We start from the raw sequence: 21,316 nt of genomic DNA, 5'->3' as shown, positions 1-21,316 counted from the left end.
TATGATTTTCATTTTAACTTAATTATTATACTAAGGTAAGATGTGTAACAGAGCGCGAACACGTTCTTGACAATAGCAGCAGGGTGCAAATAAAGTGTGCAAGGTGACGTCACAGCGAGGAAGAAAGAATGAAAATTATTAAAAAAGAAAACTGTGACCGAGACGGACAGATGTAGACATGTTACACACGTGGCCCGAGAGCGACAGGAAAAGACGTGTCCTAAACATGGTCGGATCAAGACAGAGTACTACGTGGCAGAGTCTTGTTAAACATATTGTAGTACGAGAAGGCTTTTGCACAAGTAACAAGTCGTTATTCTGGAAAGTATCTGTAAATAAATGTCTGTTATATTCACTGATAAAAAGAGTGAGTCGAATTCTTTGTTATTTATTTCCTTAATATTGTCTGCATACATCGTGTGGGAATCGAGTGTTGACATGTAACGAACACGTTACATACGATTATAAATCTTTTAAACTGAATTTTAATACGTGACTCTCCTTAATGTCATGTGGGTGTGTATCTTTACACTTTGAAAATGATTCCTTTTCCATTTGACCGCATATTCTATATCCTATATAAGGATTAAAAAATCCACTAAACTTTCGACCAATTAAATATTATGTATTTGGCAGTTTTTTCTTTCGAGCAATAATATTGTCATAGATTTACTTTATACAATAAAATTTCTGCGTAGCATTTTTCACGACTCTCCTCAAACGAAAAATGTAATAAATGAGAGTTGTTTGCTTTTGTGAGTGTAGTTTACTGTCTATGCATGTTTCTGGGGAGTTCATAACCGAAAGATCCACAGCTAGTTTACTAATTAACGGATATTCTTTTATGAACAAAATGATTCGGGAAATGTACCGAAGGTTTTGGCTCTCTTTAATGCCATATGGTTTCATATGTGTATGTGTACATGTATTGTTGACTTACTTGTATTGTGGGGGAGGCAGGTGAAGTTGTAACGAAGCCAAGATCACTAGTAATACTACTACGTCCCTTTTGTCTTTCTTTTTATTCTTTATTTTTTCCTTTATTTTCTTCTCCCGACGTCAGTAGAAGTTTTCGGCTAATCAAGATCGAGAATTTTTGGAGAGAAAAACGAAAAAGTATGACACACGTGGTGATTGACAGAAAAGTTCCTAGCGACATCAGGCATAACAAACAAATGAACTATATAACACGTCTAAACAATTTTTAAAAAGAAAATACCATTATGGTATTGGATAAAGAAGTTTGATTTACGGATATTTATTTCTTTGCATTTAACCGATTGACTCGGACTTTTCTCCAATACTCAACTAAAGACTCCTTGTTTAAATATGAACCAAGAAAACATACTCGAACTTTGAATTACTTGGTAAAATTGACCATCTTACTGTAAAGCATGCATTTTGAAACTTGCATAAAACATCTTTCTTTTGAAGTTCATTTTCTTCAACTATTATTATTAGCAATGTGTCTGTTTTAAATCTTTCCGATATTCGTGTTATCTCCTAATTTTCAGGGACTCCCTAAAGAGGGGGACCCGCCAAAATGGTGGCTACGTAAATGATAACCACCATAAAACTTCCTCCTGTACACTGTGGGGGTGTTCCTAACAAGACCAGTTAATTAATCGATTTGATTAAAACATGGACGATATCACCGATTTCGATGACAATAAAAATATGGGAGAGGGTATGAACATTTGTCTATCCTCGTTCAATCTCGGATAACGTCGGGTTTCCTTTATGACCATATGTTACCTCTCTAAACAACTCAGCTAGGTTTTACACCAGACACGCCCCATTTTAATTTCCTCATGAATATGTAATCAATGACACGATTACTAAGTTTCTTCTTTCTCCCATCCCCCCTTCTCGCTTCAGAAACGGATCACGTGAGACTCGAATGCAACTCGCTCGAATGACTTCCCCAGGTTATTATTCAGAGCAACGTACGCTCGCTCTCTGTAAAGCCGAATATCGTAAAAAGCAATGGTTTTCAAAAACAGTCATCAGCAGGGTGTCGCGTTAGCCGCGCAAAATGCATTATAGAAATGTTACCTGCTCTTCTAATGTAGGTAATTGTCTTCTATAATATGAATTCTATGATATAAATTCTATAATATAAATTCTATAATAACAATTTTATAATATAAAGAGCAAAAATATGTTTAAATGTATGTATGGTTGTTTGTATCTCTGCCTAAAGCTTTCGACAGAGGCGACGGATTTTCCCAAAGTCGGAAGCATTTTCAAACTCGATCCTTCGGATGACAAATATCGAAAAATGTCTGAAAACATTCCTTCCTTCACTCTCAACTGGGCACTTTTCTACAATGCAGGCGCGATTTTTTCGTCGATGTTTTCGAAAGTCATCCCCTCTTTTAGATTGACTACCCTTAATTTAAGCCTACGTCACTTCCGGTTTGACTATGGGTGCAACAGCAAAGACGTCATATTTTTTCACGTTCTTTTCCTCCTTCGCGGTACGGGTTCGAGCCTGCCTGCCTACTACCACTTGTTTTTTGCTCAACACACATCTTCAAACACCCGGGCAACGCCGGGAACTCAGACTAGTCTCTAGTATAAAAGGCAAACATCTGTTTAAATGTATGTATGTATTTTTGTATGTCTGCCTAAACTTTCGAGAGTGTCGACAAATTTTCACGAGATCGATATCGTTTTGGATCTGGACCCTTCGGGCGAAAAACTGGGAAGAATTGACTAAAACCATTTATTCTTTTACTCTTAACCGGACACTATTCTACAGGGAGGGGTAGCAAAAAATCACCCATGCGCAAAAGACGTTCTTTCTTGAATTAGTTTAAATATTAAAAAAACGACCTAACTCCGCTCGCGCGATCATAGACTAGTCGTTATAGCGGCAACATCGTTATCTTCAGATTGCACGTTCGAGCCTAGATATATTTTTTTTCGATTTTTAAAGTTTTAATATTGAAACAGGGTTGCAATTTTTCCGTTCGTTTTTTTTTTTAATTTTTTCACCATGTTCGTTGATTTTGTTTTTTGTTTTTCCGATTTTTTAAAAGAAGTTTTAACATTTAAACATTTTAACATTAAAACATTTTAACATTTAAACATTTAAACATTTTAACATTTAAACAGGATTATTTATGCCATTTCTTTTTCGTTCGCTTATTCTTTATTTTGCATCACGTTCGCTGTTTTTTTTCTGATTCAAAAAAAGGTAGAGTATCTAAACAGGGTTATTACATTCGCTTATTCTTTATTTTCCATTTTGTTTTGATTTATCCCCCCCCCACTTAACCAAACGCGGACAACGACGGGTACCCACGCTTGTATTTCTATAATTCATTTTGAGCGGTCAACGCGACATCCTGCTGATGACTGTTTTTGAAAATCATACCATTATAAAACCTTCGGACTAACACTCATACACGCAGATTCCACCATGCAGGCAAGAAAAAAAATAATAACAGATTTTTATTGACAAGGATATTTATAATCGAAATGTGAATAAACAAATATATTTGTTTATAAAAAAATATGCGTTGTTTTCTAGCCTTCCAGACGTATTTTATATACGTAATTCTTAATTTCAAAATATATGCAACGCGTCTAACGCAGGTAACATGTCTATAATTAATTTTGCGCGGTTAACGTGCACCCTGTTGATGACTGATTTTGAAAAATCGTACCGTTATAAGATTGCGGACTAACACCTTTACACGCGGAATTCACAATATGGAGGATAAAAAAGAGAAGAACAAATAATAAAGACTTTTTATCATCGAAATATCTGAATAAATTAAGAAATTTATTTATAAAAAAATATGCGTTATTTTCTAGCTATCCCAACGTATATATATATATATATATATATATATATATATATATATATATATATATATATATATATATATATATATATATATATATATATATATGATTGTTGAGCTGGATTAAATCCGACGATATGAAATAAAATGGAGGTGGAAGGACCTGGATACTCAACGTTTCGCCCGATTTATGCGGGCTTCTTCAAGACCATCCCTCTTGAAGAAGCCCGCATAAATCGGGCGAAACGTTGAGTATCCAGGTCCTTCCACCTCCATTTTATTTCATATATATATATATATATATATATATATATATATATATATATATATATATATATATATATATATATATATATGCGTGTGTGTGTATATATATATATATATATAATTAAAAAATACTTTTTATTATATTTCCTTTTACTTTATTTGTATTTGCTTAATTTTTGTTTATATAACGATAACTAAAGCGCAAATCGTTCTAATAGCTAGCAGTATTTGTCTCCGATTTGTTTCCATTGTCCTCGTCACTTCCTAAAACAACAATTTTTAACATGAAATTAAATAAACTAATGGAGATTTTCCAAAACGCGAGCAAGTGACACTTATATGTGAATGTAGTAAACCTGTGATAACTTAGAAATTCTTATAAGATCTGGTCAAGAAAATCAGTTTTTGGAGATAACTTTTATAGCCATTTTTACATCAAATGTTGTTGTGGTTGCTGAGTATACCAGAGAGGCTACCATCGTCCACGATGGGCAAAACTATGACCAGAGACCACACCACCTCTATCCTCCCAAGTTTGCTGTTGTCTTTTGCTATGTTAATTTATTGCATATAAACCGGGGGATGCCATGGGCGGCCAGATGTCTGTTATAGGCAAGAATGTCAATTCTTTAGGAAAGCTGGGTTGATTATTTGAACTTTTCCACTTGGTACCGCAATTTCCTAAAATGGGAGATAGTTGAACGCCCAGGCGCTTCATTTCCTTTGTAAAGAGCAAAGTGCAGTATCTGTCTTGATCGTACACTCTTTTCAGACCTTAATAAATTATGGAAAAAGTCTTCTAGATCTAGACAATTTTGATTTTTGTCCCAATTCAGTGTGCTCTTATTAGAATAGCTTGATTATTTATCTGAAAGTAAGTAGTTGACGGTGATCAAGTCGTTAACGACACGGGATGACGACATGGGTGTTTCAATTTCGAATCCAGTTCGTTCCACAAAAATCACTTTCACTTGGGACGTTTGCAACCTTCACATTGTCTCTCCTGTAGGTAAACGATAGCTTTTTTTTAGAAAGAATTCTTTACAGGGAAATATCGGGGAAACCAATGACAACATTAGAATCTTCGGATTAATACGATACTTTCATGGAAACCCGACGTTGACACTCGATATTTTTATTGCCATTGAAATCGATGTAATTTCTTCTGTTTTCAATCAAATCGATCAATTGCCTGCTCTAGTCGGGAATTCATCGCGGTGCACCTTGCGGAAGCTTCACATTTGTTTCTGCGATGACTTAGTCCACAATACATTATAGTCTACATTGCACTGTAGTGAACCTACTGTTGATTTTATAAAAATATTTTTATATACAATGGCTTGCATTAAAATTTAAAATGCAAACGTCATCATGGTTCAGTTGTACTCTAAACAGAAACATTCATTTCGAACGCGTCCCTGTGATATCAAAGAACTTACCGTTGATTTATATGGCTCACCTTATTAGTTATGCAGCGATAATGGCTTGAATTTGAGTTTAAAATTAAAAAAAATTTTTAACTATGCTGCTGCGATTGTGCTTTACACAGCATCATTAATTTCGAACAGAACCGTCACACCAAAGAACTTACTGTTAAGTTTATATGTCAATCCTTTCAACTTGTGTGGTAATAAAACTTCACAAATGCATTTGTAATGTTAGGTTGTGTAAGGTGTTAACTTTGGTCAAAATTAACTTTTCCTTTTTTAATTTTTCCTTTTGATTATCGATTTACGACACTTATCAAAGATAATCGGATACATAATCTATCGAAGAACACGGCCAGGTACTTTCGTGCAGAATTCCAAAAAATCGGCCGAGCCGTTTTCGAGTCCACACGTAAAATTCTCTCTCTCTCTCTCTCTTTCCCTCTCTTTCTCTTTCTCTTTCTCTCTCTCTCTCTATCTATCTATCTCATACACATAGAGACACACACGCACACACATACACACACAAATGTTCCTTTTGTATAATAGTAGAGCTGGTAATGGGGCTCTAACATTAAAAAAATCCACGTTGTGTCAAGAAGTAAAGAAGGAAACGCTCTATATGTATCTGTTCATAAATATTAGCAAGGTAAAGTAAATATAGGATTGGGATGAATAAAAATAACATCAATGTCTAAGGCCAGCTTTCAAGGTCAAGAAGACCTGCCAACATTTCAGATAAGAGTTGTTTTTCTTACTCGAACACAGGCACGCGACGTTTACACAGGTAGGTAGAAAAATTCCCAACTACGTCTTGTCGGTGCGTGGGCCATAAAAGAAGTATATTTATGAAGCCAATAACCAAAGTCCAAAATTTCTTTTTCTCCTTCATCTTCTAGTTTTTATTTTATTTATCTGGGAGTTAGGGTGCCGGTCCGTCTAATGACGAAACTGGATATTGAAAAGCCAGGAACGAGACGGAGCAGAGAAAATATATCATCATTTCAACATCTTGCTCACACCTGTTCCGTACGCACGGGCGCGGCCCACTGGGGCATGTGACCGGGGTGAGATCGGTCTAGTTATTCGTATGTGTGTGCATACGCTTATATGTATGTGTGCGTACGCTTATATGTGTGTGAATACGCTTCTTTTGTGCGTGAGGATGAGATTAGATTGGCAGGAGTAACTCGATCGGCACCCCCAGACCAACTCACCGTATTTTCTTACTTTTCACGATTGATGGATTTGACAGTGTTTGCCTTTATATATATATATATATATATATATATATATATATATATATATATATATATATATATATATATATGTGTGTGTGTGTGTGTGTGTGTGTGTGTGTGTGTATGGGGGGTGTACATATATATATATATATATATATATATATATATACTAGCAAAAGTACCCGTCGTTGTCTGGGTTCAAAAACAGCGTACAGAAAATGGACTCTTATATGAAATGAAAACTAATCTATTACAGAAAATATTTAATAACGCTCCGTTTTAAACGATTTTTCAAAGAATTAAACTATCACAATTATTCGCCTTCGGTTTTCTGGTTTGAAAATTAAACGGTTTCAGATTACAGGTAATAAGAAAAAATAAGTTAAATCAAATAGAAATTGAAATGAAACTAACTAAATAATATTTTTAATAGTACAGTTGAAACGAGGCCATTATGTTGAATAAGTAATATCATCGAGCTAATTATTTAAATAGATTTAATTTAATGTGATATGCTAATGACCGTAACTCAATCAATGTAGATGCCGTTTGAAGAATGCTATATATAGAAATTATGTATAAAATATAATGTCTACTTTGACAGAAGTATCCTATCATAGGCGTTAATATTTCTCGACGAGGATAGGTGTACACACAGATGACCTTTACACTTCTTTGATGACGGGGAGTTGTACACACACACGAACGCTAGTATTATATATATATATATATATATATATAGAGAAAGAGAGAGAGAGAGAGATCGTTTAAGTATACGACCATCGAGGACAACCTGCTTTCTTCTCTTATTTAAGAAGGATTTAATTATGTTGAGTTTTCGTCCAATAATACCATAGGATCTAACTTTCATGAAAAGACCATCGTGCCATACCCTATAAAAAACTATAGATTAGGTTTGGAGAGTGTTTGAACACATTATTTCACCTTTACTGCATCTTTCTCTCTCTCTATATATATATATATTATTATTTTCATTATTATTGTTATTAAATACTATAAGGTGCATAAAAGAATACTTATGGACATGCACGATTCTAGGTTTAAGCCGGCCGCAGCATAGGTTAGGATCGAACTCATGACACCAGTATTAGCAGTCTGATACTGAACAAATGAGCCACCGGAATGTACGATTTTTTTTTCGTTTTAAATTTAATATTTTTGTTTGCGTTTTTTTTTGTTGGGGGGGTATTTTAACAACTGAATAAGTCGCCCTTTTTATGGGACATATGTATTTATTTATTTTTATTATTAAATATTAATAAGTGGATTAAAGGTATATTCATATATACATATGACCAACAAGAAGGGATTATAAGTTGTTAAAAACCGCTAAAGGAAGTGGGAAAATTAAAATGACAGCGTTTCGAAGTTGTTAATATTGCTCAAAAACGGCAAAAACAAATCTTAAATTTAAAGCAAAAGTAGATCTCTTGCTCTTGAAGTCACACTAGGACTCCCGGTAGATGCAAATTAAAACCAAATATACTGTGCGCAATCTGGGATTAACGTTGGATTCTGATGGTACATTCACCTCCCAGATCGACAAAGTTTGTTCAACTGCACGGAGCCTTTCCAGTTGGATTCTACGCACTTTCAAAACGAGACAAAAAAAACTAATTCTGACACTCTGGAAGTCGCTGGTGTTGCCGCACATTGATTACTGTTGTCAGCTGTGGACTCCGGACAGAAAAGGTCATATTCAAGCATTAGAGGCCATCCAGAAGTCGTTTCTAAGAAAGATAACTGGTTATAGTCAATTGAATTATTGGCAACTGCTGGATACGTTGAATATCAAATCGATTCAACGCAGGGAAGAAAGATATTCAATCATCTATACCTGGCGTATGATGGAGAACCAGGTGCCCAACGCTGGTATACAGCACCATATCTCAAAACGTGGCAGAAGGTGTGTGGTACCACCCCTAACCAGTGCCAGGGACAACTGGATCCGACGGCTCAGGGAATCGAGTTTAAATTCCCGGGGTCCTACGCTCTTCAATTGCCTACCACGTAACATCAGAGAGATCACGAACTGCAAAACAGAATCGTTCAAGTCGGCGCTGGATACCTGGCTGAAGTCTGTACCAGACGAACCTCAGATCCCCGGTTATACCGCTATGAGACGCAGTGAATCCAATAGCTTACGCCGCATGCTTGTCTGTGTAAAGAGGGACAGCGAAACGGTGCAGCGGTCTATTGATTCGACGCCACCTATACCGTCCCAACTGGAGGCCGCTTGCCGCAGTGACCTTGGAGGGCTCTGACCGCCGACAGACATCACACAATCAGTCTTGAAAGAACCACTCTGGCAAAGACCTTGACAACGATGTTCGATATTTATTTCAATCGCTGCGATCTTCCTTAGTTTTTATACAGCGTGATGATATTTTCATAGCGCATATCCCGAGGTACCTTTCCCTTTCCTCAACAGAAGCATAGGAGCTCATTGAGTGGTTGAAGAGAGTCCGCTTGTCACATTTGACTATTGTTGGTAGTATGCCACACTGGCGCTAAATTTCATCTTTTACCGAATTCCCAAAACCTCAATTTTAATATCGATTAAGGATTTATGTTCCTCTTAAAGAAAACAAACATTCGATTACGGAAAAACATATATTATAATGCAGAAATAAGAACAATTAATAAACAAGCAACTTTCGTATATATATATATATATATATATATATATATATATATATATATATATATATATATATATATATATATATAGGTTTATATGGTGTAATTAGGCAACATGTTCTGATGGGCTGCCGATTCGGCTCATTTGATGATGTCGAGGAAACGTGCTAAGAATTCTTTGATACGAAGCCGGTTGAATGGTACTTTTAAAGGTTGCGGATCGATGGTACAATGTCTTAATAAATGATGTTCTTTTTTTGATAATTAATTTTTGTTTTCTTTTGTTATTACTTGGCGAGGGAATATCCGATTTTTTTTTGCAAGTGTTTACGAATTTACTAATTGTGATCAACTACTATTTTTTATAATGGCTAAGCATCTCTCCTTGGGTAATCATATACACACACACACACACACACACACGTGAGCGCGCACTAAGTGTACGCACATGCACACGTACACACACACACACACACATATATATATATATATATAATCAGGGACAATATAAAGATGTTTTCAAATGTATCATAAAAATATACTTATATGAAGAACTTATATTTTATATTGAGAATAATGAATAATTGTTGTTGGAAGAAACTGACGATCATCACACATACAAACACACACACACACACACACACACACACACACACACATATATATATATATATATATATATTCATAATTACATATTTAGAGTTATGCATTTTAATATAAGCTTAAAATTTCTCATTTTTAATTTATAATTATCAGGTATGAATATGCCAATCGAAACCAAAGTTAGCATCAAAGAAATTTACTGAATCTAATTATATATTATATTATTTCTAATTTATTTATTGTTAAATACATTTACTATCGATTACTCATTCCAATTTAATTTATGTATACATAACGTTATTACTAAATATTCAATGACAACCGCGCTATTATTAAATTTTGATTATTTACTTGTGTTATTCTAACTTACTATATACACCCCCTTTTTTCCCCTGTATGCAAAACAGCGCATATATATGTAATTAATTTACACTATTGAAACTAATAAGGTTTTTGCCGAGACAGAGACGCTTACATCTATGCAAACAATTTTGAACTACCTCCTGGGATTTATTTAGTAGATTTTCTATAGACATTATATGATGTGATTCTATAGTACAGAGTTCACAACGCACAAATATATTTGGTGAATATTTACTCGCACTTCTTAGTATGGGCCATTTCAATTTATTTTCAATGTTATTTTATCATCGTTCATTTTGCTGTTTCCTCTTATTACTTGCAGTACAGGTATTGGAAAAGATGCAAAATGGTTACTGAATCTGTCCTCAAATCAGCAACTGCGGAACCTGTATATTTTCTAGTGCTGTAATTATCAATGACTGCACATTTATATACTATAGTAGGAATGATGTATTTACCTTGCGAAGTACATTCGTAAATATTTCTACTGTTATAAATGATTAATCCTCAGTATTTTGATTTATTAAAAAAACACCTTCATTTAATTTGTATGTATGCTTTAAAAGGTGGGTTAAACCATACGCAGTTTCTACATCATTTTATATTTTTAATCCTATTTCCGATATTATTATTTAGGGGGTTCTCATATGCTTCCTTATTACTAGCAATATTGTTTTTATAACTTATGCGACTTTAAGCAAGTTGCATGCCCGGGTAATACCGGTCCACCTTGCTTACAAGCTAAGAGTTTGGTCGGGTGTTTTACACGAGGTTTAGGAATTTTTTTTCTTTTTTCCAAAATCCGGAATACATCTTTATTGCCGGTGTGATAAACAGAAAAAAACAGTAAAGCTGACATGGCGACAAAGAGTCTGTTTTCCTATCTCTATATTGTCATTTGGTCCACCTATTATATTAAAGTGCCAGACACCCCCGTGTAAGTGATGGGAATTTATCCCGAATGATAATAGTGAAAAATACTTCGAGTTGAAGAGAAAGAAAGAGAAAAGGAAATAAAGAATTAAAGAGAGATAGAGAAAGAAGAGATTCACAAGAAAAGAAAAAAGAAAAAGAACATAAGAAAATTGGATAGAGAAAGGAAAAAAGCCGATTTAATAAAAACGATTGTGTTTTTAGAAATGGAAGATTTTGCTGGCTGGCATTGAGGAGTGTACATCTCCTGGGGCTCCCACCCGGGGTGTGGGCTCAATCCCTCATAACAGCTAAGCTGAAAGGTTCTTGTTCCTAGTTGGGAAATTGTCTAAATGAACATAAGTTGTACAACCTGCATCACGAAGCCGCCGAGAACCCAAAGAATTTAGCTTTCCTTGTACGAAGTTTGCCGTTAGGATCTTTTAAATGATTCTTTTTGTTCATAAGAAATGATCTCAGAGTTATTTTTGCATTGTTGACTTGAAACACGGCTTGTTACAGCACCGACGCCAGATTGCAGCTTAGAAGAGCAGCATAAAATCCATTCGTCAGAGCAACAAAGACGGATGAACTCAACCGCAGCATCTAACTACGAACGGTCAGCTGAAGATAAGAGTTGCAACATAGACTTAGGGTTGTGCACGTTTTGCGTGCCCAGAGTCTCAGAACAGTATTTTCCAGTGATCAGTGAAAGTCTAGTCACCCTTAAAGGGTCCACGACTAAACTTGTAAGAGTGTAGGCCTGCTGAATTGCATCTAGGGTCCTGTGAGCCAGGATATACGAACACACCAAGGGTATATCCCAAATATGCTCCATAAACCAAGATAGCCCCGAATCCAGCCTTGAGGATATGTAGAATTATACGACTAGCGTTTCTCATGACCATTTTGTATGAAATAACGCTACAGAAAAGGTGCTATAAAAATTGACAACACAAGAGTTGTAAAAAAATGTAAGAGTTTAGCATGCTGAAAGAAAAGTATGCTGACCTGTTCCACAAACCCCAAAATCCTCAACATGAAATATCTCAAAAAAGAAAACACGAATAAACCTAGAACTCCATCCTCCTACGTAGACATCAGGGGTCTACGTTCTAACCTTCCAGAGGATGAAACCCAATTACAAGAGAAGAAACCTGACATATTCTTTCTAAGTGAAACTGGAATAGGCCCGACCACCTCCCTAGATGAGTTCATAATTAAAGGATACTCTAACCTAACATCTAAATCTGACCCCCAAGATCGCCACGGGCATGTAATATGTGCCTACATTAAAGATGACATCCCATGTGGCAGGGATATCTCCGAAGAATACCCTAATCTATCTTATATGTGTTTGCAGGTTGCACATGCTTACACTACCGCATTCATATTTGCCTTCTATCGCCCCCACAACAGCGGAGTTACTGTCTTTAAGAGTATATCAGAGAAAATTGACCACATCCTGTCTGCTCATCCCTCGGCTAACATTCACATTTGCGGTTACTTCAATGTCCATAATGTGGAATGGCTGACCCACTCAAATAAGACTGATGAGGAGGGGAGTTTCTGTCATGATTTTGCCATTGCCTATGACCTCACTCATATTGTCCGCGAGCCCACCCGTGTGCCCGATAGTACCGGTCAGCTCGCAAGCCTCCTAGACCTTTTCCTATCCACTTTCCCTGAGCAATGCTCATGTTCCGTTCTATCTCCTCTGGGATCCTCCGACCACTGCGTCGTATCAGTTAAGATAAAAATGAAATATAATAAATCTACAGACGTACCTCTCCACCGTACTGTATACCGATATTTTATGGCGGACTGGGATAGCTTCCGTACATTCATATCTTATCTCCCTCTCCATTCCATGTTTAAAAAGGATGTGTCCTCTATAGTATCTGCCCGACTGGTTACTTGTAGGCATAGGCCAATTCATACCATCCAAAAAATTCCCCAAAAAATCTAACAGCCAGCCATGGTTCTCCCCTGAATGTGCTGCTGCCGTCGCACACAGAAATCACTTTTTCCATAGCTATCAACGTAATAGATGTACTGAGACTAAAGCTGCTTTCAGGACCGCCAACCACCACTGTAAAAGAGTAATAAAAAATGCAAGAGAACTATATGCGCAATGCGTTAAATCCAAAGTAGCTGAGCAGCGGCTTGGTTCCCACCAGTTCTGGCAAATAGCAAATAGGATCTTGAACAGAAACGTGCGCTCTATCCCAACCATTATCAATGTACCAGAGGTCATCTCGACAGTATCCGACAAGGTCAAACTATTTGCCAAAAACTTTGCGGCAAATTCTCCCCTGTGTGACGAAGGCCATCAACTCCCCATATTCCATCCTATAACAGACAACACGTTTATGCAACATACAAATATCTGTGCGTGAGGTCGCCAAGCTAATCAAGAACCTTGACTCCAGTAAAGCAACTGGTCCCGACGGTATTCCAATTATAGAGTTAAAAAAATTACAACCAGAACTTGCCCCCATACTTTCCAAGCTGTTTAAGCCTTGCCTTAAGGAGAAGTGCTTTCCAACACCCTGGAAAACCTCATCAGTATGGCTTGTATTTAAGAACTGAAGGGATAAGTCATCCCCCTCTCAGTACAGATCAATAAGTCTCCTGTGTGTCATGAGTAAGTTGCTGGAATCAACAATAAATAGAGAAGTAGTCAACCACCTCAGTAGAAATAACCTTCTTAGCGACACGCAATATGGTTTCCGCTCTGCTAGATCTACAGCAGATGTGCTAACGGTTATATCTCATAGGATTAGCGAATCTCTCGACAAAGGCTTCATTTCTAGGGCAATTGCTCTCGACATATCAAAGGCCTTCGATAAGGTTTGGCATAAAGGCCTACTACACAAGATTTCCAGCATCAGTATAACTGGAAATGTTTTCTCTATCATTAAATGATAGGCTCATAAGAGTAGTGGTTGATGGGTAGAAATCAGAGGTCCACAGTATTAATGCTGGAGCTCCTCAGGGGTCCATACTGGCCCCAACTCTCTTCCTGATCTACATCAATTATCTCCCAAAACACATATTAAAATCTTTCGTTGACATCTATGCTGATAACACGACCATCTATGGCAACACATCAAAGGCTGTAAATGATGATGTTCTCTATGTTACTCTCTCCTCTGATATTAAGCGCGTGGTACAGTGGGGAAAGAGGTGACAGTTTACCTTTGATACATCCAAAACCAAGCTTCTATCTTTACACCATCAACGCTCTGATCCCCATCTGGCATCAATTGAAATGGATGGCTCTCCTCTAAGGGAGGCCCCAGGATTTGATAAGCTCCCTGGTTTGACCTTTACAACTGATCTTAAATGGAACACATACATTAAGTCTGTGGCAAGGTCGCTGGGAAAATGGTGGGATCCTTCTACCGCTCCAGAAGATATCTCACTAATGATGCAATTCTCTATCTATATAAGAGCCAAGTACGTCCAAAGATGGAGTACTGCTGCCACATCTGGGCGGGGGCTGCAAAAAACAGCCTATCCTGCCTTGACGGAGTACAAAATAGACTCCGTGGCTTGGTGGGGGATGCCCTTTTCTCTACCCTGCAACCTCTTTCCCACAGAAGAGACGTAGCGAACCTGTCATTGTTCTATCGTTATTTCCATGGCAGGTGCTCGTCTGAGTTCCATTCTCTGGTCCCCCCTCGCCAATCTTTCTAAAAAAACACCCGAAAACAGCTGAAACCACCGTCAATAATTTTCCCCACTCCCTATCTGTGCCTAAATCAAAACGCAGATGCCATGAACAAAGCTTCTTTCTTAGAACTGCACGCCTGTGGAACTCTGTTCCGCTTGCCTGTTTCCCTCCCGACTTCAACCTGGATGTCTTCAAGTCCAACACAAACAAATTCCTGATGAACCGCCCCCCTAAGTAATGACACCTTACCAATTCTCCAATACTATTGCTACACTATCCCTTTGATTACTGTACACACAATAGCCCTTATCCCTGAGTGGCCATTGGGCCTTGATAAGAGGTGAACTCCATGTAACCCCCCCAAAAAAACAGTAAAATATACCATCTTGAATGTAAAATATACACTTTTTCATATATATATATATATACATATATATATATATATGTATATATATATATATATATATATATATATATATATATATATATATATATATATATATATATATACTCCAGTTCAGCGCAGCTTTGCTATGGCCCTATGTACTGTTCATAACTTACCCTACATGTGAATACACTTTATGTAAGATTTCAAATGTTTAGACCAAACATTGTCTAAGTAATTTCGTAGAGACCGCAGAGGTCAATACTTTAAACTTTGACCCCAAGTTTTACTTCTTAACATTTATTATGTTGGTCTCAAATAAAAATACAAAGTTTTACCCATGACCATGTTAGCTACATCTAAATGTCTAAGTCTTTAGACCCAAAATTAGCGGAGGAATTTTATAGAATCTGCAAAGATCAACTTCTTCTAACTTTGACTTTTTGCCATCAAATTCTCGTCCCAAAACTGATTAAAATGATTGCCGCATCTTGTAATACCCGTCATGTATAAATTTTAAATGTTTAGACCCAAAATTGACTTAGTAGTTAGCTAGACACCGCAAAGGTCAAATCTTTTTAAGTTTGACCTCTTGGCAGCTCAAATCTTTGTACCCAAAACCGATTGATTACACTTAATGTAAAATTTAAAATGTTTAGACAAGAAATTGGCTGAGTAATTGACCGCAGAGGTCATTTTTTTAAAAATTTCGACCCCAATTTTTACCCCGTTAACATTTTTTTTGGGGGGTGGAGGGTTAAATTGAATTAAAAACATTGATCCATGTCAAAGTAACCTAAATCTAAAATCTCAAGTGTTTAGACCCGAAATCGGCGGAGGAGTTTGGTAGAGTCTGAAAGGTCATATCGTTGAACTTTGACTCCTTAACAGCTTATTTTCTGGCCGAAAACCGATTAAAAAGATTTTCCCAAATCTCAACATTCCTTATGTCATATGTCGATTTTGTAGACTGAAAATATAGTTATTTGGTCGGGAATTGCACACATACAAATAGACAGACACACAGACATTTTCACTTATATATATATATATATATATATATATATATATATATATATATATATATATAAGGAATTTTCATGTGTGCGTGCGTGTGAGTTTCTTCTTCATAGGTTCTGAAACGACTCAGCATCCTTTTTGCAAATTCCACACTAAGCTAATTTGTATGTCTTGCAGTGTTCTTAGATATGTTCTGTACAAAAGTTCATCCTATAAGTATCGAACATCGAAAAATCCAATCTTAAAAATAGCTTTTCACCTTTATAGACAAAAAAATAATAATTTGTACATCGAAATAGTTTACGTTACGCCGGTCAACGGAGATAATAACATTTTACTAAATCATTTTTTCTTAAAAATATATTTATTTTAATCTAAAGATAGAGTTTAATTGTAGAGCATTCTTTCCACCTAGTTGATTCTTTAACTACGCTCACAGGATTAGGTATAATAGCCCTCTTTGGAGATATGACTTATGAGCAGTGATTGTTGAGTCCGTACCGAATGGTATATATTATTTAATCATAAGTATTGATCAGGTTCTTAATCGCAACGAGATAGGAATTCTGAATCTTCAACTGTATCTTCAGTAATTACTGCTTTCCATAGTTGTCGTCTCACGTTTTCAGCATTCATATCCCCTCGTGGTTAATAACCTGGCGAAGGCCAAACAACTAGTTGGTCGAAACATCGTTAAAAAACGACTATAAAAGATAAGGATAATAGTCCGCAAATAAATAAATAAAATATGCACGTTACTTATCTTAAAAGAAAACCAATATTTAAAAATTATATACCATTAGGTATGGACTCGACAATAACAGATCAGACAACAAAAAACGTGGGTTTATAAGAATCTCTACAGTTGCAGCTGAGCATTGTCTGCAGCTACTGGTTTCAATCCTATCCAAAACCGGCCAGAGGATTCGTTGGCTAAAACGTGGATAGACAACAACAACTGCGGAAGGGAGTAATTACTGAAGATTCAGTTGAACATTCAGCATTTCTATTCTGTTGCATTTGACAACCTGAGGAAGGTCACAGGAATAGTTGATCGAAACATCATGAAATGATAACTATGAAGATGAGGATAATAGTCCGAAAATAAATTCTTATAGGTTCTGCACAAGTTTGTGAGCAATAATAAACGTACGATAAATTAAATCATCCACATTAAATTTGATAAGGAAATATAGTATTTTATGTATCGATTTTATGTATCGATTTTATGTATCGATTTTATACGTATCGATTTTCTAGTATTTACTTCAACGCACACATTTTTATTCTTGGTATACTAAGAAACCGACTATAGAATCAAGTGGGGGATGACCTGCTTATTTACTGTAACCTTATTCAGAGAGTATATGAGTTGTTAACTTCTTCCTGCTGTTTGGATATGTTAATAGTAAGTGCTCGATTGAGCTCCAATCCTTCATTCCTTTCTGTAGAATATTCACAGCAAGCAACTGCCACGTTATAACCACAGCAGAGAACATTTTTTTTCCTCTGTGTTCTAAGGACTAAGTGGATCTCTCCTAAACAATTTTCTTTTATGGAGCGTTCCATCTTTTGAACAAAATAATATTAAACTGCTTCTTGGTAATCTTTAAGTCTAATGTAAACAAATACGTGTTGGAAAATAAATTCCTCTCAACAATCTTATACGCATTACTCAGGTTATTCATGATGCTTTCATGGTGACGCGCACCGTCCAACCGACGATTTTTTAACGCTTATACTCGACTACATGATAAATAAAATATAAAATAGTTGTTAGGCAGCAGTTCTAACAGAGAGAGAGAGAGAGAGAGAGAGAGAGAGAGAGAGAGAGAGAGAGAGAGAGAGAGAGAGAGAGACAGAGACAGAGACAGAGACAGAGAGAGACAGAGAGATCAAAAGATAAATAGATAGAGAGATGAAATAAAACAAATGCTAACTGAAAAGGTAACGGCTGATCTCGAATATATTAAAATTTACTTAACTTCTTTAACTTTTTAATCATTTTTCTTACCATTTCTTTCCAGCTGGATATGAGGTATCCTACTGGATGCCATACAGTCACCAGACATTTCAGACATTGTAATCGGAAGATATTTTAAAGATTCTTGCGATTCCTTTAAATGGCCTCATTTGCATCTCCCTTGCACTGGGGTCACTGGGTAGTTATTGAAATGGGTTTTCATGAGTTCGATTGCTTCTATTATTTCTGGAATGATGGAGATCTTGTACATATTCCAATTTCTTTTCATGTCTTACACAAGACGTTAATATTTCATTATCTTTTCTCTCTAAAATCTAGACATTAACTTCCAGGAATGTTGTTTCTTTCGTCTTGCACAAATATGTCACGTTTAATAGTTCCGTTTTCTTAGTACGTAGCTATAGGACTTATGACGTCATAGTGGATGGTGTATGACTTACTCCCAACAATTCTTTACAATATAATTGCTTCGGCAACTGTTGCTACACGTCATATTCAAAATTATACTGATAATCTATTTGAAACAATTTCACTTTCCATTGTGTTTCATTGTATAGCGTCTTTCCTTTAGGAAAATCTTACAAATGGCTGTTGGATGTCTCACATTCTCTACTTCTGTGCGGTAGAACATACTTTTGTTGCCATTGCTAAGGCCACTCATTTTCTTAAACCGTTAATCATCCAACCTTGATATGGAAGCTATATTAATCCGCCGTTGATCACAGTGCAGATATTTCTCTTTTTAGCGAGTCTTTCTTATTTATATATTCATGGGTGAATTCATCTAGAAAATACTTAGCATGCTGTTGATTCGACCCTTTTTTCCAGTTATTTTGAATAGTTGTTAGTAATATTCAATTGAATGTATATGCAAAAAAGATCTATTCTTTCGTGTCTATGCAAATACTTAATTATTAAAAGTGTGTCGATAATACTAAAGCCTAACCGTGAATAACGTTTTTCCACGTATCCACAATTAAATCAATGAAATAAAATCCAATAAAAACAAGTAAACCATCACTAGGAGAACAAATTCTTTGTATAATTAATGACTATAATCAATTACAAAATCTGATGAGACACACAAACACATAAAAATGCAATTCTCCTCAAGATTACAGAATGTTCATGTTTTATTCTTTATCTTGATATTTCTAAATAGAAATCACAGTGACAAATATTTTAGTCAATTTAGAAATATGCGTGTAATCGCTCCCATTTTTGTCCTTCGTCCTCTTTTTTCGTCCTGCTTTTGGTGGGAACACTATAAGCCGGCTGCAAAATCGCTGAGTCTGTTGTGTGATGGATGATCAGTAGTCAGCATCATTAAACAGTTTCCCTGAGAATTGGCAGGTCAGGTGTCCAGTATCGCTTGCAATGTCGTTAGTTTTGTTTATTTAACGAATGACGATTGTGGCTGGGGGGGGGGGGGTAGCGTTTTATTATGAGTGGAAAAAGGCATAACGCTATGATTTGTTTTTATTGATATTCAACCCAAAACATGGTATAGTATCAGTTAGACGGAGGGGGTTACTATTTATGACTATATATATATATATATATATATATATATATATATATATATATATATATATAGTCATAAATAAGTTAGGCAATATATATATATATATATATATTGCCTGACAAGCTGAAAGTATGTAATAACTGATCTAACATTATAATATGCATCTATATATATATATATATATGTGTGTGTGTGTGTGTGTGTGTGTGTGTGTAGGTATGCATCTATGTATATGTATACATGTATATGTGTATGTATATTTATATATGTATATGTATGTGTATGTGTATATACACGTATGCATACGTGTATGTATATATATGTATATGCATGTATACGTATGTTGATATGTATATATTTTCTTTTTTTACATGGAGTTCACTTCTTATCAAGGCCCAATGGCCACTCAGGGATAAGGGTTATTGTGTGTACAGTAATCAAAGGGATAGTGTAGCAATAGTATTGGAGAATTGATAAGTGTCATTACTCAGGGGGGGCGGTTCATCAGGAATTTGTTTGTGTTGGACTTGAAGACATCCAGGTTGAAGTCGGAAGGGAAACAGGCAAGCGGAACAGAGTTCCACAGGCGTGCAGTTCTAAGAAAGAAGCTTTGTTCGTGGAATCTACGTTTTGATTTAGGCACAGATAAGGAGTGGGGAAAATTATTGACGGTGGTTTCAGCTAGTCGGGTATTTTTTGAAACAGATTGGCGAGGGGGGACCAGAGAATGGAGCTCAGACGAGCACCTGCCATGGAAATAACCATAGACCAAAGACAGTTTCGCTACGTCTCTTCAGTGGGAAAGAGGTTGCAGAGAAGAGAAAGGGGCATCCCCCACCAAGCCACGAAGTCTATTTTGTACTCTGTGACAGCAGTACTCCATCTTTGGACGTACTTGGCTCTTATATAGATAGAGAATTGCATCATTAATGAGATATCTTCTGGAGCGGTAGAAGGATCCCACCATTTCACAGCGACCTTGGCCAAAGACTTGATGTATGTGTTCCATTTAAGATTAGGAGTAATGGTCAAACCCAGAAGCTGATCAAAACAAGGGGCCTCCCATAGACGAGAGCCATCCATTTCAATTGATGCCAAGATAGAGATAGGAGCTTGGTTTTAGATGTATTAAAGGTAAACAGCCACCTCTTTCCCTACTGTACCATGTGCTCAAGATCAGAGGAGAGAGAATCAGAGAGAACATCATCATTTACGGCTTTTGAGATGTTGCCATAGATCGTCGTGTCATCAGCATAGATGTCAACGAAAGATTTTAGTATGTGTTTTGAGAGATCATCGATGTAGATCAGGAAGAGAGTTAGGCCTAGTATAGACCCCTGAGGGGCTCCAGAATTTATATTGTGGACCTCTGATTTCTGCCTATTAACCACTACTCTTATGAGCCTATCAGAGAGAAATCACTTAATGATCGAG

Source organism: Euprymna scolopes, chromosome 18 (genome assembly GCF_053919585.1).
Source record: "Euprymna scolopes isolate OS-2025 chromosome 18, ASM5391958v1, whole genome shotgun sequence".
Classification (NCBI taxonomy): Eukaryota; Metazoa; Mollusca; class Cephalopoda; order Sepiida; family Sepiolidae; genus Euprymna; species Euprymna scolopes.
Note: the sequence above shows the minus strand (reverse complement) of the source record.